This window comes from Acomys minous (genome assembly GCF_964271855.1).
Source record: "Acomys minous genome assembly, chromosome: 13".
Classification (NCBI taxonomy): domain Eukaryota; kingdom Metazoa; phylum Chordata; class Mammalia; order Rodentia; family Muridae; genus Acomys; species Acomys minous.
The window spans coordinates 63,700,141-63,725,095 of NC_140495.1; the positions used below are offsets into that span (position 1 = coordinate 63,700,141).

The window sequence follows — 24,955 nt, forward strand, 5'->3', positions numbered from 1 at the left end:
CCTTGAGCTGACAGCACACAGACTCTGGTGTGGTGGGAAATGAAAACAGGAAGTCTGGGTGGCTTTCTTCAATTAATGTACCAGTAACTTGCCTGAGCTACTGGGAGCCCTGGCCATCTTCTCAGCTTCACACCTGGACCCTTTAACCTTTGAACCCCAGCCTCTGGTTCTCACTATATCTGCTTCTGAGGAGAGAACTCCCAAACCTCCCGGACACCAGAACACACACGTCCAGGTTCCTTACTGTTTGGTGACTTTGTGGCAAATAGAGCCATTAGCTCTTACTCACTTCCGGGATTAAAGGTGGATCACAGCTGCCCCTACCTGGAGATGGGTGGCAGTCTTTTCAGGTCTTGTCAGGTTCATTTGGCTTGGGGACACCTTCTGGGAGGCCCTGATGGTGATCCAGAGTGATTTATAGTCCCACTAAGACATCTCACAAAAGAGAAGCGAACACACAGGCGTTTCCGCTGAGAAAAGGCGTGGTGGACTTGAAGCCCAGATGATCAGGCAGGCAGGCTATTCATTCCCCGCAAGGAGCCCATTGGGTGGCGGCCTTGTGGGTCACACCCAGCTTGGCCCACCAGACCCCAGGAGGCTTTCAAATTAGTCCCAGCTTTTGATTTAGTTTCTGACTTGGTCTTTGTTATTCAATTTGGGTTTGTGTGAATTCATTGTTTGCCAGTCAAAGACAAACCGTGGGAGCACAATGGGTTTGGGAGGGAGACAGGAGGGAGGGTTTGGAGAGGGTTCGGTGGGATCCCTCTGGGTGTGTCCACTGCTCCTTTTTCCGGGACTGCTTCACTGATTCTTAATGCATTTCCGTAGGTTGCATTGTAACATTATATCGCCTAGTTCCCGGCGAAGTTCTTGAGGCTTATGCTCAGAAATCATGAGATCTTCTCTCTGTCCTTCAGTAAAGACAAGAAGAAGAGACAGTTGGCGGACACTCCAGCAAGGGAAACACAGAGAAAAGGGACAGCACTCTAACTGGGATAGATTAGGTGTCCAAAGATCGCATATGGCAAGGGCAGTGTTTTTGGTCAGTTGCATCTCAGTTTTTATGTGGAGACTGAGAGTATACTTCAGCTAAGAGCCCGGAAATGGGCTAGGAGCTGTTCTGTGTCGCCCCCAACTACCACCTGCATGAAGTGGGCCAAGAGCATGCAGTTATGAACTTGACCCCATGTGTCTGCTTTGAAGCTCTGCCAGCCATCTTGTAAGTGAGGGAGTTTTCTTTGAGCCAGTGCTGATGGACTAGGACATCTGACTTCTCTGCCTCTTTCCTGAGGAGAGTCTACAAAAGATTTCTCAGCGTGTGTGTGTATGTGTGTGTGGGGAAGGGGCAGCCTTTATGTCCTTTCTTAGTGTGTGTGTGGGGGTGGGGTGGGGAGGCAGCCTTTATGTCCAAAATCTTTTGGTGCTAAATGTTCATAAAAGGACAACGCTGGAAAAGAGATGCCCTCCATGTGATGAAGTGAACACAGTGCCTTCTCTCTACAGATTATGTCCCAGATAATGCCTATGGCACTTACTAAACCAGTGTGACTTCAAGGGAGGTGCCCCTGAGGTGAAAAGCAGTAGCACACGATAGATGCTTGCTGCCAAGTTGAGTGGGTTAAGTCTCCCATCAGTATACAGAAAAATGGCAGGTGAAAAAGACAAGAACATGCTACCTGGAATTGTCTTTGGGTGGAAGTATTTGCCTTATTTATTCTTTTATTTGTATGTATGTGTGTACGCCACATTGTGCCGGTGCCCTTGGAAACCAGAAGAGGGCGCTGGATCCCTGGAGCTAAAGTTATAGGCAGTTGTAAGCTTCCCAAGATGGGTTCTGGGACCCAAACTCAGGTCTTTTTTATGGGCTGCAAGAATCCCTTTGCAAATACCTTTATATAGAAAGCTTTGTATAGATACCCTCCTTAGGACAGCAGCAGAGAAGAATTTCGGAGTCTGTGGACATTTGTCAACCGTCAGTATTCTCTAGAGCAGTGGTTCTTAACTTGTAGGTCACAACCCATTTGTAGGGGGGTGTTGAATGACGCTTTTACAGGCCTCATGTAAGACCATCACAAAACCAGGTATTTACAATTCCTAACAGTAGCAACATTACAGTTATGAAGTAGCAACAAAATAACTTTATGGTTGGAGGTCACCATGACATGAGGCTCCCAGCGTTAAGAAGGTTAAGAACCACTGCACTAGAGGCTGGAGGTGTGGCTCAGTCAATAGAGGGCTTGACCAGCATGCATGGAGCCCCACGTGTCATGCCTAACACCGCATAAACAGTGCATGCCTAAGATCCCCATGCTGGGGATATAGATGAAAGATCAGGAGTTCAAGACCATCTTCAGGCACAAGGCTAGCCTCAGCTACACTAGAGTGTGTTTTGGAAAAAATAAAAGGAAAGGTCTCCTCGACATCACCTGCTTCCCCACTTCAGTTCTTCTCGATATTATCATGGATGCTGTCCTCAACCTCCATGCCTAGGGCTGCAGGAGAACACGGTAGACATTTAGCAAAGACGAGGAGGAGAAGGCGTTGTCAAACTTTCAAAATGTTTGTCCTTTGGTGAGGTAAGTCCTACTCGTGCTGCCCAGTGCAGTAGCCACTGGTTGTAGATAGATATTTGCAATTGATGAAAATGAATCAACGTAGATAAGTTTTAACACTCAGGGCCTGGTGGGCCAGCTTAGTTGGTAAAGTGCCTGTTCTACAAATGTGAGGACCTGAGTCTGGGTACCTGGTATATGCACAAAACCTGGGTGTACTTGTATATATATATAACTCTAATGCTGAAGGGGCGGAGCTAGGAAGTTACGAGATCACTGCCAACCAGTGTAGTCAGTCAGTGAGCTCTGAGCTCAACCAGTGTAGCTAATCAGTGAGCTGTGGGTTCAACCAGTGTAACTAATTAGTGAGCTCTGGGCTCAATCAGTGTAGATGATCAGTGAGCTTTGTGCTCAGTAACTCTGTCTTAAAAGATAAGGTGGAGAGTATAGTGAAAACACTTGATGTTGATCTCTGGTGTTGCACACACACATTCAGTTCCTTGGTTCAGCTATTCATAGTTCAAGTATCCAGTACTAATTAGATTGTATCCATGGAAGTTTCCATCAGTTCAGAAAGTTCTGACTTAGTGTACACTTATTCTTCCTCTCGCCCTCACTCTCATGTATATAAGAGGGGATGGCAGCAACAAATGGCTTTTGTAAAAGGGAAAGATGAGATGGTTAGACAGCAGAACATTCATTCATTCAATCATTAAACAAATGGTTAATGTGCAACTAGTGTGTTCCAGGCCCTGGTCTTGGTGCTTGTGTTGAGGCCACCTCAAGGTGCTTGCAGTCTATTGGTCGCTGTGCTGGTTTGAATCAGAATGCCCCCCTCCCCCATACGTTCCTGTGTTTGAATGCTTGGCCATAGGGAGTAGCACTATTAGGAGGTGTGACCTTGTTGGAGTAGGTGTGTCACCGTGGGGGTGGGCTTTGAGGTCTCATACACTCGAGCTATGCCCAGTGTAACAGTCTCCTTCTGCTGTGTATCAATACGCAGAACTCTCGGCTTCTTCTCCAGCACCATGTCTGCCTGCATGCTGCCATGCTTCCCACCATGATGATAATGAATTAAACTTCTGAAACTGAAGGCCAGCCCCAATTAAATGTTTTCTTTTATAAGAGTTGCCGGGGTCATGGTGTCTCTTCACAGCAAGGAAACCCTAATTGAGGCAGTCACTAATAGGCACATAGCTTAATATGGGAGGAAAACCCCTTATTTTCTTCAATACCTTCTCTAAGTTTTGTCAATTGATTATCCAGTGGGATGTAATTGACACCATCTTAGATGATCACCAGGAAAGCAACAGGTTCAGCTACTGTAGAAAGGTTCTGTTCTGAGCAGTAAGAAGCGCTAGTTTAGGCACTGCAACAGTGGCACACTAGTCAAGGGCACTGGATGCTCTTCCAGAGGCCTGGGATTTGGTTCACAGTGCCGCTGTTGGGTGGCTCAAACACCTTCAGCTCCAGAGTATCTGTCATCCTCTTCTGTCCTCTGGGATCTCTGTCTATCTGTCTGTCTGTCTGTCTCTCTCTCTCTCTTACACACACACACACACACACACACACACACACACACACACACACACACACCAAATAAATAAACCCTTAACATCACTATAATCAATTACTTTTTAAAATTCTGGCATGTACACCTCTCTCCTTTCTCTTAAACAATGGTCATTTGTGCGTGTCTGTTGAGAAAAGTATCCTGTTTATATTATTTATAACCTCCTTTTGGCAGGTGAGTTTGTATGGATCTCTCTTTCTGTGCCTTCACATGACAGTATGATTTGATTTTTAGTTCTGTCCCTTGAGACGGTGACACTGCCTCTGTCAGATGTGGAACACAAGAGTTAACACAGACTTGGCTGCAGGCAGCATAAATTCTGCCAGTAAAAGGCCTGCAGTGGTTTTTCTGAAGAAACCAGAGATATGATTTTTTTTCCCCACTGTCTTTGCTGTCCCTTACCCAAAATCTATAGTTAATTCTCCTTGCCCTTTACTGTAAAAAGTCTAAATGGCATAGAGGTTCATGTTTTGTGAGAGGAGGAATTTAATTCTGCTAGTAAAAGAATCATGTCAAAACATGTGGGAGAAAAGAAACCCTAAAAGTCTTTCTAGAACACTCCAGGGTTTGGAATACATAAATTTTCAGGTGATAGTAGAGCTTTTATAAAAAGAAAGAGGAGATACATATCTCAACGGCTTTAGCAATTTTCAGGTCAACATCAGAGCAAGAACCCTTAATTTAAAAAAGATGTCGAGGCAATTGGTGGCTTCTGGAGGGAGAGCCAGTTTTCTTTAAGGGTGTGGTCCTTGGCAATCAAGCACGCCCCAGTGAGAGCCCTACACCCATGAGCATACAGGCTGCACAAATCTGACTTGGTGGGTTAACAAAAAAAAAAGGGGGTGGGTATAAAGCTGGGAGGGAGGCAAGGGGTGATTATGGCCAAAATACATCGTATGCATGTCTGAAACTCTCAAAGAAGTCGTAAAAATATTATATTAAAGAATGAGGTTGAAGACAGAGTCCAGAATAATTGATGGATGGAAGACAGTGTTATGTGAGGGAGAGAACACAAGGTTGAGAGCCAGACAAAGCTGAGTCAGATCCTAGCTTCCACACACAGCAACAGCCTGGCTTAGTTGACGTATTTATTTTGCATTCTATGTGTGTGGTTGTTTTACCTGTATGTATGTCTATGCACCACATACACGCCTTGTGCCAGAAGACATAAGAAGAGGCTGTCAGAGGCCCTGGAACTGGAGTTACAGATGGTTGTCAGTGGCCATGCAAGGACTGGGATTGAACTTATGACCTCTGGAAGAGTGGCATGAGGTCCTATCCACTGAAGCCATCTCTTCAGCCAGGTCCCATTAGTTTATGTATCTACAGAGCCAACACAGCATGGTAATTGCTCCAATCCCATAGGACTGCATCAGGGACACAGCATAGTGATGTGTGGGATTTATTTTATTTAATACAATGCTTGTATTAAATTAAGGTATCATCAGGTCTAAATGACTCTAGGGCTACTTCTTCAGAAGAGAGAATGACACTTAAAGGTCCATGAAGGAAGACCCAATTTCTTCTCGTCAAGAGGAGGAACTATACGGCTTATCTTCCAAACATAAACAGGCTAGTTTGCTTGGGTGGGTGGTCAGTCACTGGACCAGGGAGTCATCCATCAGGAAGAAGGTGGCCTCACATTAAACCATGCCATGGCCTGCCCTACTTCTCCTCAGTATCCCCTCCCCTGGGCAAGTGCACAGATGTACAGCTTATCTGCTCCAGGATTTCTCTCTTTTAAATATGAATTTTTTAAAAAACCCTGTCATGTTGGAATACATTTTGCTTCTGATTGACTTTGAAAAGAATCACCAGCTGCAGTAAGAATCAGGATTTTCATGGGATTAAAGTGTATTCCCCTGAACATGTAATGCCCAGTCAGGGAAAAGGCAAGGCTGTCTTCCATGGGGTAACTCAGGGTTCTAGGCTCTCATCTGTGACCCCACAATGGAACCTCAAATCCTTTATTTCCTGCTGGGGGAGGAAGGGGAGGATGTTTATTGGTGTCTTGAGTGCTTGACTTGCCCTTGGAGGAGAGACAGGTCCCAGATGCGAGCTTAGTTATCCAGTCTTGCCCTGGCGCAGCAGGAACAGGGAAGTGGAGTCCTAACATACAGCTGCCTTTTAGTAATAACCATGCTCCAGACAGAAATTCATATGGTTTTTACCAACAGCTCATTATTTTCCCAGAGGGTTCCATCAATTGTAGGCATTCTTAAATTATTGGATATGAAGCACCCAGTCAAGTTAGTGATGATTGTGTTGGATAGAAAAACAAATATACTGCAAAACACTGACAGATGGTAAGAAAATTCCGAGCCCGGTATGGAGAAACCAACTTATGAGGAACTGATGAATAAACCAATGTATGCGACTCGGCAGTATTTTGGGTGATGCTTTCTCTGTCACGTTTTAAATCAATGCGTCATGGTTTTTTTCTTATTAATTTATCAAACAAATATTTGTCATATTGAATATGTGCAAGACACTCTGTGGGGGGCCTTGGGTATGAGCTGTGGCTGAGGCCACAGTAGAGGGCGGGGTGCCCTTACAAAGATAACAAGGGTGACCTCAGTCTCATCTTCGGGGGTTTCCTTCCTGGTGGGGGTGGAAAGACCCCCTCCCCCAAAGGACAATCAAGCCAACCGGTTTGGGCAGTGGCCTAGGAAGCTCCGACTGCTGTGGGATTTGAGAAGGGCGGGGGTGATCTCCATCATTGTGACTCAACTGCATGGGAACATTCCAGACACTCAGAGTGCGAGTCTGCTTTTATCTGCTTGCTCCTTGATACCATCACTCCTGGTTGAGCAGAAACATCCAGGTCTGTTTCTCAGGTCTCCGGTCTGCTCCATCCTTTTCCCTGCATCTCAGATTCTTTGACTCTGGGCCTTCGGTTTCTCTCTTCTTCTATTCTTTTCCTGTGATGCTGTCTGATGCCCATTTTTATGGGCACTGACACAGCGGGTTTCATTTTGTAGGTATGACTCTGGGTCCCAGGCATTACCCAATCTCCTTGGATCTTTTCTGCTTGGCAGTTGAAAGCAGGAAGGACCACGTCGAGGACCAACTTGCATTTGACTTGGGCCTTGAAGACTGTAAAGAGTTTTGCGGTGTAGACACAAGGTCTTCATCACTATCATGCCTGACTGAAGTTTAACTGGGGGTGTCTCAGCTCCGTCCATGTTTCTGGAAAGGCTCCTAAATGTTAGGCATTTATTGATTGTGAAGCACACTGACAGCGCGTCCTGTGACGTTGGAGCAGCAGCCGCAATCATACCTATATAGAGTATGTAGATGCTGAAGATGAGAGAAGCCAAGTGATTTGCCTGAAGTCAGTTAGCTGGTCAGTAGACGGACAAGGTTTCTGTGTTGTTCTCAGTCCTTATCCAGCTCTGTCAGCATGCCACGCAAAGCACCATGGGAATTCCCCTTGGAGAAACGAATTGTTTCAAATTCACTTCCACTCAGTAAACAGTAACACCACCCAAGAATATCTGCAAAGTGTCCAGGGAATTCTTGATGACTGGGAAATCTTTAACCATCAGAAGAAAATCTCCCCCCCCCCCATGCTCACTGTCCAGTGTGCACCATCTGTATCACACCCCCTCCTCCCAAGACTCAGAGATCCTGGGGGGAGAGAGGCAGCAAGACCATCAGAACGGGAGGCCGTGGACAATGGATGCCGAACAGTATTTTCCAGACATAATAAGCGGGTCCATGTAAGAACTGACAATAGCCATGACCACAGGGATTAGACCTGCATGAGACCCAGGCAACCCCCAATCCCAGTACTGAGGGGAAAGGGCCCCCGAAGTCATGGCTGAGGAGCTATTGGCACTTGATGAGTGCTGGGGCACGGGAGTGATGTTTATTCAGGCTTGTGAGTCTTGGTAGGTTCTCGTGCTCCGGTGGGTGGCCCTCCACCCCTGCACATGCTGGCAGCCCGGTTTGCACTCAATGGATTTAAAAGAATACATATGAACTAGGAAGGAGAAATGGTGGTGGGGTAAAGGAAGTTAGGAGGGAGGGGATGGGAGACGGATTTTGTTTAGACACACTGTATACTTGCGTGAAATTCTCAAACGATAAATAATACATATATATATATACATATTTAAATCAAAATGATGACTTTCTATGCATATCCTGACAGAAGGCATGTCAGCTTTAAAGTCACAAAGCTAAATCTCATTAAGTAAGGGGAAGTGGGGGGAGGGGGCTGAATCAATGGACCATTGCCATGGGGGCAATCAGAGAGTGACGCCTCGTCCACCTGGGTCTACTGGAAAGCCGGGTCTCACTCCATTCGGTCTGTGACTGCAGACAACACCAGGTCCCCAGCCGCCTGTGACACCCGTCTGGCAGTAGCAAGAGCATAAGAGTGGTGAAAGTGTGCTGTGCTCAGTCTTGCTGAACCAACCTCAGGTTTGCGCTCTACCGACCTCCTTCCCCTCCGGATCCCCAGGGTGTGTGAGAGTTGCTGAAGGTTAAGGACGGGCTCAGAGAGGAGAAGGAGGAACTGTCGAGCATAGTGATTTGATATGGAGGGGGAAAAAAAAAAGACTGGTCATTCTGAATGCAAGTGGCACATTTGGAAAGGACAGAGGTGACCCAAAGAGTGTAGCTCAGTTGGCAGAGTGCTTGCCTACCAGGAAAGTGGAGGCCCCGTATTCAATTCCTGGGGCTGTAGAAATCTGGTGTGTGTAATTCTAACATCTGGGAGGTTGGAGCAAGGGAATCAGGAGTTCCAGGCCAACCTGGGATACATGAGCCCTTGTCTCGGGGCGGGGGGCGGGGGGGAGGGGAAGACAGCACTGTGAGTTAGTGGAAGAGATGAAAAAGCCTGCACAGGACAGGAAGGGGGTGGTTGACCTGCGCTCATTTGGGGGAGGGAATGAAATGTATACAATATGGTCTTCTACAGAAGCAGAAAGTGAAGAAAGGCTTAATGGCAGCCCTGGCAGTAGTAAGTCACGGAAAGAGCTAGAATGTCTTCCAGAAGGAACAGCGACCAACTTCATGGACATCTCAGGGCCCAGAACTGCCCCGTGTGCAGCCTCAGCAGACACAGTCTCCTATTTAGAGCAAGTTGCACCTGTCTTCCCTGAAGTCTAGGGCGGGGAGGTGTGACTGTTTCTCAGCTCTGGCCCCGAACATGTGATTTAAAATGTGGTTTTCTTCACTGCCCCGTCTTGGAATGGCAACAAAATCTACCAGTTCAGAAAAAATAAATAAATAAAGGAGCGAGAAAACAGTTGAGCAGAGGGAACGGGAAATGGTTGTGGAGGGGGCAGACATGCCTTCTGACTCAGTTGGTGAGAACCGAGCCGGCTCTCAATGCCCCCCCCCAGGGGGTGGGCCTCTATTTTCAGCAAAAGTTTGTAAAACAAAGAACTGATGGAGGCCTGACACATATGGAAACCTGTTAGCTGATGATGGCGTGGGATATCGAAACAGGACGCCTGTTTCAAGAACAGGCTTCTGGGCTGGTGGACGATCCAGAAGCTGGGTTTCTGGGCTCTTTTTCTCCTGTTGGGCAAAGGGAGTGGGGTAGCAACACCTGAGCAGGCACGTGGCAAGGAAGAAGTTGGGGGGTGTTGGTATATCTCTTAAGGTTGCTGTGAGGGATAAAAGAGAATTAACACGTCCTCCTTTGTGCCAGGCAGTGGGAATACAGCAGTGGACAGAGAAGGCAGAAAATCCTACCTCACCCGGCTCTCTGGCTCCAGTGGGCAGAGAAAGCAGCATATGGACAGGCATGTAGCCGACAATGGAGAATCCCAGAGCACTCTGGAGGGTGAGAAACAGTGGCCCTGAGGTCAGAGAGGTTGAGGGGGGAAATGACTCTGAGGCAGGGGATGGGAGAAATTATTCCAGTCAAAGGAATGGGAAACACAGATCCCTCCCAAAAGTGTCTATGTCTGTGTGTTTCAAGGGGGTCCACGTGGCTGGAGCTCAGTGACAAGGGAGGAGGGGGGTCGGAGATGAGATCAGAGAGCAAGCAGACCTCTACACTGTACAAGCCAGGTGTAGACTGTGGCCTTAGCGTGAGTGAAATGGAGCCTCTGTAGGTGCACAGTGCAGGGCCAGGCTCTAACCATAGCTGAGCCAGATCACACTCGTGGGCTGACGTCGTGTGAAAAATCTCTTCCCACACTGGCAAGAACCTAACCTTTAAGTAAATGCTAGCTGCGGCCATTAGACCCACTGGGGGAGAGGGGAGCCCAGGGCGGCACATCGGTCCCTGTAACGTGTGTGTCCCACCTTGGTTTCTCCAGCTTCTCAGACATTGTTGGGGCTAATGAGGAGTGTGAAAATATAAACATGCTCTGGGGAACCAGTCCATGACCCTGAAACTTACTTAGGGAGAAGTCCTGACTTTGTGATGATTTGTCCCAGAGGTGGAATGAGCATTGATGTAGCCCTTCGTTTGTTGGGTGCTGAAACAAAAACTGGTAGGAATACAAACACAGGTAGATGCAGGTAGGGCCAGCAGTCTTTACAGTTTCACCTAATTAAAAATCTCTTCCCCTGGACCATGGGTGAGCCTGGCACAAAGCAGTGGGATGAATGATGGTCTCAACCTTAATGATGATTGGTTTGGGTAAAGGGCTGGCACAGGGCATTCTGGGAAAAGGTATATTATGGGATGGGACCCTCAGGGAGTGGGAACATAGTATGCAAAGGACCCCGTGGCCAAAATGAGGAAGTCAACCCCTATGGCTGGAGGTTAGTGAGCTTGGCTAGGAGGTAGGACAGAATGGAGAGGTAGACAGTGGCAGTCAGGAGGCCTCCTCATGGCCTATGTACACTCAGGCCTTTCTTCTCTGTAGAGAAGACTGTGTGTGTGTGTGTGTGTGTGTGTGTGTGTGTGTGTGTGTGTGTGCCCCAAGCGTGCACATGTTTTTACATGGGAGCACGTGTGTGTGTGTGTGTGTGTGTGTGTGTGTGTGTGTGTGTGTGTAGACAGGAAGTTAATGTCAGGAATCATCCTTGATGGTCCTTCTACCTTCTTTGGAGTGATGGTCTCCAGCCAAACCCGGAGATCTCTCCAGAGCCAGCTTGCTTCTGGGGTCTCCTGTGTCCATCTTCAGAGGCTGGAGTTCTAAGCAGGCTGCCACACCCACTTGGCATGTGTGTGTCGGCTCCGGAGTCTGAGCTCTGTCCAGCACGGACACTTGGGTGGCAAGGGCTTGACCACTGAGCTTATCTCCCCAGACAGCAAGAGAGTTTGTAAGATAAGAGGGATTCAACTGGATTGGCCTTTAGTAACTCTGGCTGGCTAGGGCACGGTGGCTTGTACTGGGGACCCATTGCAAACCCCTTATAGCGTAGAATGCTCCAATTGCTGCGTGGTAGGAATAGAAGTGCAGAAGGCTTAGAAGCTCAAGTGTAAGCTTCCTCCTCAGGTCTTTTTAAACGTTCTGGGAGGCAGGCATAGCCACGGGAGCCTGTAACTTCTGAGTTCAGCAGGTTAGGCCAGGGGGATTGCCATGAATTTGAGATCAGCCTATATACACATAGTGAGTTTGAGGCCGGCTTCAACTCCCTAACAAGATTCTCCACAAAACAACAAACAAACCCACCAAATCAAAACAAACAAATAATAAGCTGGGGACATGGTGGCACATCCCTATAATCTTAACGTGTGGGAGGCAGTCAGGAGGATCAGGAGGAGTTCAAGGTCACCATCAGCTACTTAGCAAATTGGAGGACAGCCTGGCCGACATGCGAACCTGTCTCAAAAACAAAGCAATACCAAACAGGAAAGAAAGAAAGAAAATCCCAAACCAACTAGGAAAAAAAAAAACAAAAAGACAATAAAAAACAAAATTAAATTTAAAAAGCCTCAACAAATAAGCAAGAAACCCAGTGCCTGTCTTTGTGAGAATTGGATTACGAGTCCTCCGCTGAAGTGGACAGGACTCTCCTTGGTCCCCTAGGTGGCTTGAAGGATGACACGGCGCAGTCATTACTCAAAGTCTTATTCCAGCACCTTATTCAGCAGGCAAAACAACTACTGCTTTTGGGTCTCTGGTGGGAGGAGGCCCCTTGAATCAGGTTTCTATTCTACAAGAGCAAGCCAGGGAGAGTGTAAACGGCAGTGATGGTGTGAGATAGGGGAAACCGTGACCTTTACCTTAAGGCTTAGCCCTCTGGCTGCTGATAAGAATTGAAAACATGGACCATTTCAGGGGGCCTGAGTGGAATACACTGTAGCAAGCAACTGTACAGAGATGAGATGAGATGAGATCAGAGTCTAGTTTTGGATTAACACATGCCCCGAGTTAAATTTCCAAGGTTAATGAACATATATTTTAAAAGAAAAAACAAGCCAGGTGTTGTGGCACACGCCTTTAACCCCAGCACTTGGGAGGCAGAGGACAGTCCAGAACAGTCAAGGCTACACAGAGAAACCCTGTCTTGAAAAACCAAAAGAAAAAAAAAAAAGAAAAAGAAAAGAAAAAACAATCAAACCTTGGGAAGACAAAACAGTATCTCAGCCTGGTGAGACCTCTTTGGGGACTGTAGGTCTAGTGACATCAGTCCTGGCTGCTTGCTCTTCTGCACTTAGTGGTGGCTTCCTTGCCCCTCTGGCTGCTGTTAACTAATTGTCTGTTGGGCTGCAGTGTGCGCCCGCTGGGTATATCTCTCAGGGTCTGAGTCTGGCTTCTCTCCATTTCTTCCACCCGAAAATGGAGACTCTCTGAGTCTTTTAAATAGCAGAGTCTTGGAAGAGTCTACACATCCTCCCACCACTCCATCCACCATTAAAAAGAAAATGGTTGGCCTAGAAGAGTTCATTTCACACAATTATAGAGGATGGAAATATGGTTCAGAGATAATAAAAAACCAAAACAACAACAACAACTACAACAGACGGCAAGGGTCTCAGTCAGCCTGTTCTATAAATGTGAGAACCCAAGTTCATGTTTAAAAGGCACATGTGGTGACCCATGCTTGTAATCTCAGTGTTGGGGAGGCACAGGCAGGCGGGATTCACCCTGGAGCTCACTGCCTAGTTCTTAGCCTCCCGGGAAAGTATCAGAACCATCAAGAAAGCTGGTCTCAAAAGGGGGACATACCTAATGAGCAATGCTAGATATTGCCATCTGGCCACCACACACATGCACCTGCACATACATGTACACACGTACACACGTACACATGTACACACAAAGAGAAAGCCAGGCGGTACAGTGCGCTTGTGGAGATGGGAAAATTCATAGCCAAGCGCTACCAAGTCTCATTTGGGTTCTGGTGTTGGGAATCTTGCACTATCTCCCTTTAGCAAGTGTCCGTCAGGTCAAAAAATACTCCCACGAAGGTCTCCTTTGTCCTTGGAAAATATGCGCTCGTCAGAGATGCAATCACGTAGCAAATTCACCGGGAAATTGTGAGGCATGACTCATGGTTTTGTTTGTTCTGCAGTTGTGAAATTAGCAAAACTGTTTTATTGAGATGGAAACCGAAACCCTTCAGCGTCGCCTCATGGGAAGGCCTGACAGCTTCATGTCAGACTGTCTTCCTGAGCTGCCCTGCAACTGTAATCACGCGATGCCTCGGCCGGGGAGTTACCCTCCTGGGTCTCTGATGTGTTAAAGGACCTGAAAATTGCTAGCCAGAGTCCTGTTAGGCCGTGTAGGCGCTTGCTATAGGCATCTGCTACTATTAGCCTAACTCTAGCTTGCTCATAAAGGAAGAGCCTTCTTTCACTTCTGTTTTTCAACGCTCCTCGATATGCAGAGTCTAGGCCTTCTACCTGGGCCTGCATCCGTGTTCAGCATCCAAGCGCTTCCCAGGCAGGCACCATGCTCCTGCAGTAAGTCACATTCTCTGAAGAAGTCAGATTTTTGGGGCTGGAGTGATGGCTCAGAGGTTAAGGACACTGTCTGTTCTTCCGAAGGTCCTGAGTTCAATTCCCAGCAACCACATGGTGATTTATAACCACCTATAATGCAATCTGGGCCCTCTTCTGGTATGAGTACTGTATAAATAATAAGTAAATCTTTTTTAAAAACTCAGATTTTTGACAATGGAGTTGGACCAACTGCTGATCCACTACTCCTTTCAGGAAGGAGAGGATGACTTATTGTGACCTTTGCCAGCTAGTATCTCAGCCCTGTGGCCTCAGAATTGTTTGATGGAGCTATAAACTCCCGGAAGTGTGCCTGCGGATCCCCATAGGACATCTCACATCTCTGTCCTCTACCTGGGTTAAATCCAGGCCCCATCTGCTTTCTCCACGTAGCCGTTAAGGGAGGCCTCTGAAGCCAGGCCAATAGGCTGGAATCACAAGTCCGCCACCTAGCCACTGATCCTTTTAACTTCACAGCGTCTTAAGCCTGTCACCTGCATGGTGTCTGTCTTACAGGATTATTTTTGAACCGAGCTAAAGTATCCGGTGCAGTAAATACTAACTGACTATTTGTTAGATAGTCTGTACAGGGCTGCACTGTAAGATATAGTCTCTCTTCCTCCTCTCTCTACTCCACTTTATTTACTCTTCCCTTCCTCTCTCCCCCACCTCCCTCTTTTTTTCTTCAAAACAGGCTCTCCTGTGTCCCAGGCTGACCTCATGAACACTATATAGCTGAGGATGGCCTCTGTTACTGGTACGCACCCGTTTTATGGAGTATCGGGACTTGAACCCAAGGCTTCATACACACTAGCCAGGCCCTCTACCAGCTGAGTTACATCCCACCCTCTGTCCCCTGTAAATTTCACTTCAATGAGAGTTCTCCTTTGCCTAAAAAAAGAAAAGCTAAAATAGACAAACAAGACTCAAAATTCCCCTGACTCCTATTGAAATCCCAAATACCGTACTGGAACACCGCTGTGCAGGCAGGTTTCTTGGCACCTTGGAAATCCTACCTAAATGTGGGGCTGAGCTGGCCACAGGTCTGTCTGCTGTTTGGCCAGCCAGCCCATAATCAGCACGGAGGTTGCAGTTGCTGATTAGGAGAAGTGAGTACAGTGGGAATAAGTCCATCCCATTTCAACATGAGTTATTGGTTTATTATTGCATTTGTATTTACTCATTCATGAGTTGGGGGAGAGAGAGAGAGAGAGAGAGAGGCAGAGCTCGATCTCCTTCTTACTATATGGGTTCCAGGAACTAAACTTGGGTTGTCAGACTTGATGGGACCTTTACCCACTGAGCCACACCACAGCTCCAACTGTATTTTTTAAAGGTTTATTTTGTTTTTAGTTATGTGTGTGTGTGTGTGTGTGTGTGTGTGTGTGTGTGTGTGATTGCAGGTGCCCAAGGGGGCAGAGTGAGATGCTGGCTCTCCCCAGAGCTTGAGTTATGGACTGCTGTGAGACATGGTGCTGGGAACTGAACTCAGATTCTCTAGAAGAGCAGGGAGCGTTGTAAATGACTGAGCCATATCTTCAACCACCCCACCCCACCCTGCTTCCTGTAACTTTGTGTTTTTAATGTTGCCACTTAGCTTATAAAATTAGGCTGTCCACATCACAAAGCCATTGGCTTCTACTGTGACACTGGCTAGTGAAGAGAGGTTTCAGGGCTTTTGAGGGAGGTCTGATGGTCTGAGCAAAGCATCTGTGGTGTCTGCTTCTGTAGAACACTCTAGACTGGGCCCCACGGCCAGCCGTTTGTTTCCATGTTAAGGGTCTGGGACAGGAGTTTCCCAGGTGCGTGTGTGTCTCCTCTGGGTCTTTAATTTTGGTGTTGGACTGTCAGCCTCAGTGCAAACTGCTAAGGCATTGAGCATTCTTACCTGGAGGAAGCATTCCTCACAGAAACTGTGGTCATGAAGAGGCGAATGCAGTCTTTGGAATTAGTTCCACCGCCCTCCTCACTGACTGCCACAACCCATCACGGTCCCTGCCTGGAACCATGGCACTTGCTAAACACGTAATGGCTTCAGGTTTGCCTGAATCTGTTTTCAGTCCCCAGGACCCATTTCAAGACATGGCCTTGTGCTTCTAGAAGAACTCTGTACCCCTCACTGCTTCACCCACCTCCACGGTGCCTGTGTGCAGCCTGCCTGGCACTCATCACCCCGTGTCACTGGTCTTCCCTGTGGCCTGCTGAGGCTTCTGAAGGCTGCAGGCAGACTTGTGTCCAGTCAGGATTGGAGTCCGCAGAGTCTGGTGCACAGCCTAGCACTCGGTAGATGCTTAATAAAAACATATGAGATGGCTGAAATATACACCAGCTCACTTTTTGGTGGTTACTGACACTGCCCAGCCGTATCTGACCATTGGGGAACAAATCATGGCTAACCCATCTGAGATCCCCCAACATGGAAATAATAAGCTTCCCTTTTTCTGGGTAACTAAGACACAAAGCAAGATGGTTGAGATTGATGTTCTAACGCCAGTGACTTCAGATTAGCCCATGCAGAAATGGAGGATGCTGAGTTCCCTAGAATATATCTCAAGTTGTACCCAGCATCTTCCATGACATTTCTTCATGAGTAATAAAGACCATAATTCAAACCAACTTGAGGTGGGGGAAAGGTTTAGTTTATGTTATAGCTTACGGTCTCTCGTGAAGCGAGGGTAGGGCAGGAACTCAAGCAGGGACCCTGGAGGCAGGAACTGAAACAGAGGTCACAGAACAGTGTGGCTTGCTCCCCATGACCTGCTCAGCCTCATTTCTCCTCTCTTTTCCTGTTCTTGGAAATAGACTTTTTTGTTCTCATATAATAATCCTCATTATAATTTCCCCTTCCTCTATTTCTCCCAGTTCCTCCCCCAGCTCCCCTCCCATCTGGATTCAGCCCCCCCCTTTCTGCTTATCATGAGGAAACAAACAGACTTCTAAGGCGTGGTAATAAAATAACTATAGTAAGATAAAACAAAAATTAATACATTGGCGTTGGACAAGACAAACAAGCAGAAGGAAAAGAGCCCAAGAGAAGGCATAAAAATCAGAGACCCATGCGTTGGCACATCCAGGAATCTCATAAAAATACCAAACTGCAAGCCATACTATCTGTGCAGAGGACCTGATGCAGCCCTGTGCAGGCCCTGTGCCCGCTGTGTCTGTCTCAGTGAGTTTGTATGCACTTTGATCATATTGATTAAGAAGGTCTAGTTTTCTTGATTCCTCCATCCCACTGGCTCTTCACACTCTATCTCCTCTTCCTAAGCTTTCCCTGAGCCCTGAGGGGAGGGATTTGATAAAGACATCCCGTTCAGGGCTGAGTGTTCCAAGGCCTCCCACTCTCTGCACAATGTCTGCCTATGGGGTCTGTGGATGTGTTCCCATCTGCTGTGTGAGAAAGCATGCTGCACGCTGAAGGTGTCCAAGCAAGGCAGTGGTCTACTGAGTGTAACGGAATGCCATTAGGAATCATTTTATTGTTATGTTTTTCTTTTAGAACAGTAGTATTTGCTTTTATACCAGGTCCATAGGCTAACTCGTTTCTGGTTCATTGTAGAACAAAGCGATTGTGGTTGAGTTGGCATTTACGTTTCTGTTTTTGTAGCTCGCAGAGTACCTTTCTGTACCGAAGACACAAGAATGTAGGGGTGACGTTACTTGATTTCTTATATCACTCAGGTATCAGGAGTGTCCCCACCACAGTGGGCTGGGCCCTCCCATCTGAATCATTAGTTAGGAGAATATGAGGACTTGCAAATGGATGTGCATATGAGGCAGTCTGGGTAGAGCAGTGTTCTCACCCAAAGTTCTTTCCAGATTACTCTATTTGTATCAAGTTCCTAAAAGCCTACCAAGAACACCTCGATACCCCGGAACACAGAGGAACACTGTAGCACAGATTCGTTAGCAAAGTATTAGCATCAGGTGACATTTCCTGAGTGCTTATCACACTCCGGCCACAGCACTCACTGCTTTTACACCGCCCAGGCCGTCTGTACCTTCTGGTGACTTTATAAAAGTAGCATGGTGGCCGGTGTTGATTGTCAAATTGACAGGCTTTCAAATCACCATGGAAACAGTCCTTTGGGCCTATCTGTGAGGGGAATCTCCAGATTTCAGAAATTGGGGGTAGGAAGATCTACCTGAGACATAGGCTGCACCATTCTAAGGGCTGGGGGCTTGGGCTGAATAAAAGGGAGAAAGTGGGCGGGTACCAACCAGCAGTCACTTCTCTCTGCTTCCTGTCTGTGAAACTATGCCACAGGTGCCTCAAATTCTGGATGCCATGGCTCCATCCCTCACCCCCACAACCGGCCATGACAGACTGTGTCTCCTTGATTTGGGAGCTCAAGTAAGATCTCTCCTTAAGTTGCTTTGGCCTGGTGTGTTGTCACGGCAACAAGAAGGGCGACTAATACAAACTCACCCTAGTATTTTAGAGATGAGAAGATGGATGGAGGCCAGCAAGGTGCCTCCGGTTATTTCAGTTGAAGCAGATGGGATTTGAACCAGTTTGGCCTCAAATCTGGGATGCTTCTCCTCCTAGTCCATGGATCTAGCAATGAACACTACGAATATTTGTTTCTTCATACTCTGTGGCTGCGTTCCCCAAACACTTCCAAGCTGTAGAAGGTTACTTTGAAGAAATCCCCCACCAAGATAGACAGAAGCAAATATACTGTGTTTTGCTTGAGAATTTCCCCAGTTCTTTCACCTTTCCCTGGTCACGCAGGAGAACCGCCCTCAGGGGGCTCTTCCCCACCAACCTCCAGCTCATGTTTCCTCTGCTTGCTTTGAGACAGACACTGAGCTGCCACACATGGTGCCGCAAAAGCAGGGCAGGTACCTCTGGTTTCCATGGAAGCTGTGACCTCAGGGCCTCTGTCCTTAGCTGTCTCTACCCTCTCCCTTGCTATTTTGTTTGTTTGAGACAGGGTGTTTTTCTTTTTTGGTGTGTGTGTGTGTGTGTGTGTGTGTGTGTGTGTGTGTGTGTGTGTGTAATAGCCCTGGCCGTCCTGGACTCACTTTGTAGACCAGGCTGGCCTTGAACTCACAGAGATCCTCTTGCCTCTGCCTCCCAAATGCTGGGATTACACGTGTGAGCCACTGGACCGGCTGGTCAGGCTTGCCATTTAAATCGGGAGCCCCTACACCTTCAAGGGGAGTATTACAAGACAGAGAGCTTGTCCCTGGCTCCTCACTATGATGTTGTAAAGGGTACTCACCCTGTCTTCCCCCACTACTTTCTCGAGGATGCTAAAAGTAGGGCCTTTCTCTGGGTCTTTCACTCATGGTACACCCCCCTTCAATAGGAAACAGGAGGAGAGAAATCACAGAAGTCGGAAATTCTAATGAACCTTTTCCTCTGTGCTGAGGCTGAGCAAGCCTCACTCTCAGAAGATGGTGAGAGATTATGGACCCAGCTGCCAATCTGTGTTTGAAGAGAAAGATTTTGAACGTCATTGTCAGTGTGAAAGGAGAAAGGGGTGTTGGACAAGGAAAGCAGAAACGCATTTTCTGTTCCTTTGCAGGTGGTCTCAGCCCTGGGTGCCTGGGAAAGGAGAAGGCGGGCAGGGAGGGGAAAACCCATCTGAGTTTTTGGAGCCTCTTGCTTTAGAGCTGTTGATCTTGCCAGATCCCAGCTTCTGACGGCTGCTAAATATGGCACCTGAGAAAATAACGTTGTCATTTGGAAGCGGGAAGGGAAAATTCATTAGGTTAAATGCACAGAAATATCGCCAGGGGCTTTCCTGCGCCTGTCCGAAGGCTTTTAGCTGTGACACATGAGTGGAGGGTGCCTTTGGGGGTCCCCTAAGGATGAAGAGACACGTTCCTCCCCTTAGAGTCAGCACACTATCAGTGACTGCCTCAAAGGGAGCCGCCTCTATGCAACAGCCCCCTCTGCTGGATTCTTGAGTGGAACACAGCATCCTGATATCCCCGCTGCCCCAGAAGAATCTCTGTGTTAAGCTAAAACTTGCTTTGGGGTGCGCCAGCCTGATTTCGCTTGCCAGGTCCACTACAGCTTTGACTAAGAGGAACCATTCTTAAACACATTGCCCAGGGAAGATAAGACCCGGTTCCAAAGCCCGAATGGATGCTGGGCAGCACAGGGGGTTAAAATTTCTAAGGGACGAGTGGTCCTGGAAATCACCCGGAAGTGAGGAGCTGGCCCTTTAGGCAGACGCTGGCCCTTCTCGTAGCCTCTCTTTCTTTGTGTGCTCGGGGGAGGGTATTATATGTGACTCCAATTGACTCCGGGGGGGGGGGGGACGGGGGCAATGAAATCAGAAATGGTCTGGTCGCAGGTTCTTGATAAGCCACACACCATAGGTCAGGTGCTGTGAGAATACCTCCACGTCCTGCTCAGTCCCGCGGCTGGGAACCTTTTCTGGAAGAGTGACCATGTCTAAAGTGGTCTGTCCAGTAGAGTTTTTCTACAACACGGAAGGGCCCCTCAGCTCTGCTGACTAGCACACTGCCACACTGCCACACATAACTAAATAAGGCGTGAAGCAGGCCTGGTATGCCAGGGGAGGCAGATTGAATTTTGCTTACCTTTAATATAGGTGTAATTTTAATTTCACTTAAAATTAAAAAAAATCCACGTGTGTTTCGTGGTGGCTGAGGCAAGTAGAAAGGCAGGGGAAGTGACAGAGACTTGGGAACAGAAAAAAAGAACACCTCTCCACTCAGCTGAGAACCAAGATTCCCAACATATTTAACGTTTGCTTCCCAGCTGAAAACTTGCAATTTTCTAGGACTCTCACTAGAATTTACAGTTATACACCCCACCCCCTTGTGCAACATAGCTGCTCCTGGTTTCATTCTATCTGACTCTAACTCCATGCAAGGCGTTCTGGGGCCACTCTGCTTCTCCCTTATTAAAGGGAGAAAGAGAAAATAAAACGAGGGGAAAGCAGCCTTTTGGGAGCTACCAAAATGTGTATCTGGCCAGTGCTAAGACTCTATTTGGGCCTTTTCCTTGAGGATCCACACCCATGGTTTCTAGTAGTCTTACTTTCTTCCCACACGCCTCTCTTCCTTTTAACTTTTGTCTTTAAGATCTTTAGTAAACATGTCTTAATAAATCCCAACTTTGCTTCACACTGACCCACCCAGAACTTCTTTTCTGTGACAGAGTCGAGGACCTGGTTTTACCTGAGTCAACGTCCCTGAAAGGCTAAGGAATCTAGCTCCACAGGCTGCTGCAGGCACGTGTGCCACCTCTCTGCTTACAGGTAGTGAGCCGCGGGGCATCATGGGCCATCACAGACCCCATGGACTTCCCACTACTCCCTACCACTTAGCCCAGGATAGAGAATGTGGGCCAGGAAGCAAAACAGCAAGCTGGGGGGCGGGGGGTTGGGAAAGACAGACCTTCTGCCACTTTGTCCTCACTGTAAAATGAGGGCTCGCTTCCTATCTTGTTGCCTCTGAGGAATTCTTCATTCTTTTTCCTCTCTGGAAATCTTTTTCTTTTCTTTCTTTTTTTTTTTTTAAGACAAAATCCACTTGTCATGAGCTTAACCTATTTAAAAAACAAAAAACAAACAAACAAAAACAACAACAACAACAAAAAGCAACTCAATTGATACTGTTTTAAAGGAGAAGCCTGCTAATCACAAGGTGTCCGTGGCAACTAACCTGAGAAGCCACACTGGGCTGACATAACTCCACCCAAGGCGGGTACACCTGACCACTTCCTCCGTCTCATCGGTCAGAGGCAGACTCCTATGCGTTCATTATGAGTGACTTTTAAAACGGAGCGATGACTTGTCCTGGTGAGAGGTGACGGACCATCCACTGACCCCAGATAGGGCATCAAGGGCAGACCAGAAGAATGGGTCCACTCAAGTCCAGTTTGGGAACCAGCGTGACCACTGGGCTTCCTTTCAGGAGCCTGAGTGAAGGCTTGCATACGGGAGCATGGCTAGCCCCTGACCAGCTGCAGCGCCAGACATCGCTGCCCAGCATGAACACCTACTTTCTTCTCTGTAACTACAGGGTCTTCGCTTTGGTGAACTCCCACCCTCTGTGTTCTTGCCTAGCGTTTCCCAAGAGTAGGCGGGGTGGAATTACGTATAGCTGGAGGCATATTAGGGAGTGGAATAGAGGCCTACAGACCTTCCCCACTGCCGGCTTCTTTAGGAGAAAATCAACAGGCCACTATGGGAGCCGCCTTTCTGTAATCACATCAGCTCTCCTGTAGAGGGTAATGTCTGATAGAGACCCTAGGAAAGGTCCGTAATACCTCTAGAGCTCGGTATGCCTTAGGGGGCTCAGGGGCCCTGGTTAGACTGTGGTATAGGTGATATCTAAGTCTCCTGTGGGCCCCAGAGTTTCAAGATGGAGGAGGTCTAGGGACAGTACCATGTCTGGGATGTACAAGTGGGTATGACACTTTTTCTATGGGACCTGGGCACTAAACTGAATGTGGAAAAAAAAATGACACAGGGGCATTTGTCTGTTTTATTCTTTGTTTAAGGTGCCATTTGGGAGATACCAGGAGGTGTTGGAGCCGTGGGATCTGGAGTCGGCATGCAGCAAAGGCCACCAGCTGTCACACTGGGCCGACGGTACTTCCTGACCATTACCTGCAGAGCCGTGGGCCTCCTGGCACGCAGCAATCTGAGGCTTGCTGAAGACCTGTGGAGATGGGGAAGCTGGGAGACACATCAAGCAATGGGGCAGAAATCAAGACAAACAGACTAACTTTTAAAGGTCCTGAGGGAGAGGAACAGTCCCTTTGAAGGACACAAGTACTTTAGGGCTGAGCCTACATCTGTGTGGCATCTTTGTGTAGACATCCTGAGCACTCCCTAAACTTGGTTGGTTTTGCCGTGATGGATAACATGTTGGTCCACCCAAAATATAAGGAAGCCAGGAGGCAAAGGACCAACATGGGGCTACTTAGCCACTGGCTGACAGCCCCGGGGCACACAGGCAGCACAGCTAAGGATTGTGGACATCAATATGACCAGTGTTCTATACAGACTGCTTGTCTGTAAGGACAAGGATAAAGGCACAGGACCCGAGGCCGCCTGTCATTCTTGTTCCTGTTACCTGGTGCCACTGTGACAAAGAACAGCTTTCTGGTACAACAGCAAGCCTCTCTTTCTTTGGCCCTCACCTTCCCTGCCCTCCTCCACACACTGCTGCCGGATCCTGTGTTTAGGCTTCCATTCTGCAAAGAGCTTTTTCATTTGATTTCCCCAGGAAGCCTGGGAGACAGATTGAAGCCACCCCTTTGGTTCCCATTTTGGATACCTTACCTGAGACCCATGGCCTACATGACTTTGGCACTGACCTCCTGGGTTAACTAAGCAGGAGGAGGCTCTTCTTGTCGCTATTTTTTTTTTTTTACTTTTGCCCTCCCCCCCCCCCATGTCTTTTCTACAAAGCTGATGCTCTTCATGGATTTTCGTTTTCTTTTTGACTCTAGGAGTTAAGAAGAGATGTGTGATCACTCTAGTTTTATCTTGACATTTTCTTTATTTAGTGATGGGGGGTGGGTACCATGCAGCATGCATGGGGTCGGAGGAGAACTTACAGGGAGGCAGTTTCTCTCCTTCCACCATGGGGATTGGAATTTGGGTCCCCCAGACTTGACAGCAAGCACCCTTACCCACTGAGTCACTCCATTGGCCCTCTCTTCAGTTGTCATAAAGAGTGGCCCCCAGTTTAGCATGGTGTGTGGCACAGATGGGGGTCTCCAGTGCTTGTGAAGGTTCAAGCGTTGTGAAAAACAGTGTGGCCTCTGTGTGCTGTCTGCTCTTCAGGAGTCCTTATGGGCTCTCCAGGCCAACTGCACGTTCCCTCCTGCAGCTCAGTCAAATCGGCTCTTAAGCATGAAGGTGTAAAGCACACACCAGGGTCAACACAGGCACACCATTTACATTGTAAATTTTACAGTAACCCATCTTGTCTGGCCAGGCTTGGGGGGGAGGGGACGACTCCTTGCCAGAATGGTTCACAGTGCTGCTGTACGTATGCACTTATTTGTTTTCAAGTAAACATTAGTTGGGCATGTACTGTTTGCCAAACATTGTCTTACACACTCGCACCCTCATTATCTCTTTAAACGGGGCTTGCGTTTAATTCTGGTTTTGTTGGGGGAGGGCACCACGCATCTGGAGTGGGATTACAATAATCACAGGGCCTCTCGTTCCCCCTCTTGACTCTTCAGAATTTATTTCCCAGGAGAGACTGTTCTGTTGTTTGATTTTTACGATTTATGATGCTGGAGGTTCCCTTATTCCACCCACCCACCCACCCCCCTGCCTTCTTCTTCCATTAAATGCTCGCCAAGGAGGTGTGTTCCACGCACGGTAGACAGAAGGCTGGAATGAAAGTCTGTGGTGAGGGCAGCTTAACAGGGGAGGGAGGGCCCGCCACATTAATAAACCCAGATCATAGAGGAGCCGGGGGGCAGAGAGGGCAGGGCCTTTGTTGGAGAGATATTAATAGAGGCAATGCATCCATTCTTAGCTGGAGAAGCTTTTTGATGCCCTGAGCTCAGCTCTGGAGTCTGTTGTGATACGAATTACATGTAAACGCCTTTCCACTCACAAAGCCATTTGTCACACCCAGGGGTCAGATGTTTCTACAAAATCCAGGGCCTTGGAGAGAAAGACAGGCATGGCTGTGCCATGGCAGCTGAACTGAGGAGGGCTTTGCAGGACCAGGGCGTCCACAGTCAGGAGAATGATGACAGGTCCGCGTGGGCCCCAGCTACGTGGTGTAGGTGGGCAGATGGGAGGAACAGGAGAAGGATTAGCTTACTTGTTCTTGATGAAATGGCCGTGGGGATCTGGTGTGATGATGACTCAGGCAGGTAAAAAAATGCAAGCATGAAGACTTGGATTCGTGTCCCAGCACCCACTTAAAAAGCCAGGCGTGGGGGTGTGGACCTGTCACCTCAGCTCTGGGGAGGCAGAAACACGGGGCTCCATGGGGCCAAAC

General features: G+C 47.9%; 2 long non-coding RNA genes across 2 annotated transcripts; one reads left to right on the forward strand and one right to left on the reverse strand.

The window, feature by feature from the left end:
- Positions 1 to 647: 647 nt before the first annotated feature.
- On the reverse strand, positions 648 to 5,998 carry LOC311581274. The gene is made up of 4 exons (XR_014773727.1): positions 5,941 to 5,998; positions 3,012 to 3,206; positions 2,427 to 2,492; positions 648 to 911 (listed from the first exon to the last, which is right to left on the reverse strand). It is a non-coding gene; the product is annotated as an uncharacterized lncRNA (long non-coding RNA).
- A 2,449-nt stretch (positions 5,999 to 8,447) lies between these two features.
- On the forward strand, positions 8,448 to 22,691 carry LOC311580526. Its single transcript, XR_014773491.1, has 3 exons — positions 8,448 to 8,553; positions 9,795 to 9,925; positions 22,479 to 22,691. It is a non-coding gene; the product is annotated as an uncharacterized lncRNA (long non-coding RNA).
- Positions 22,692 to 24,955: the final 2,264 nt, after the last annotated feature.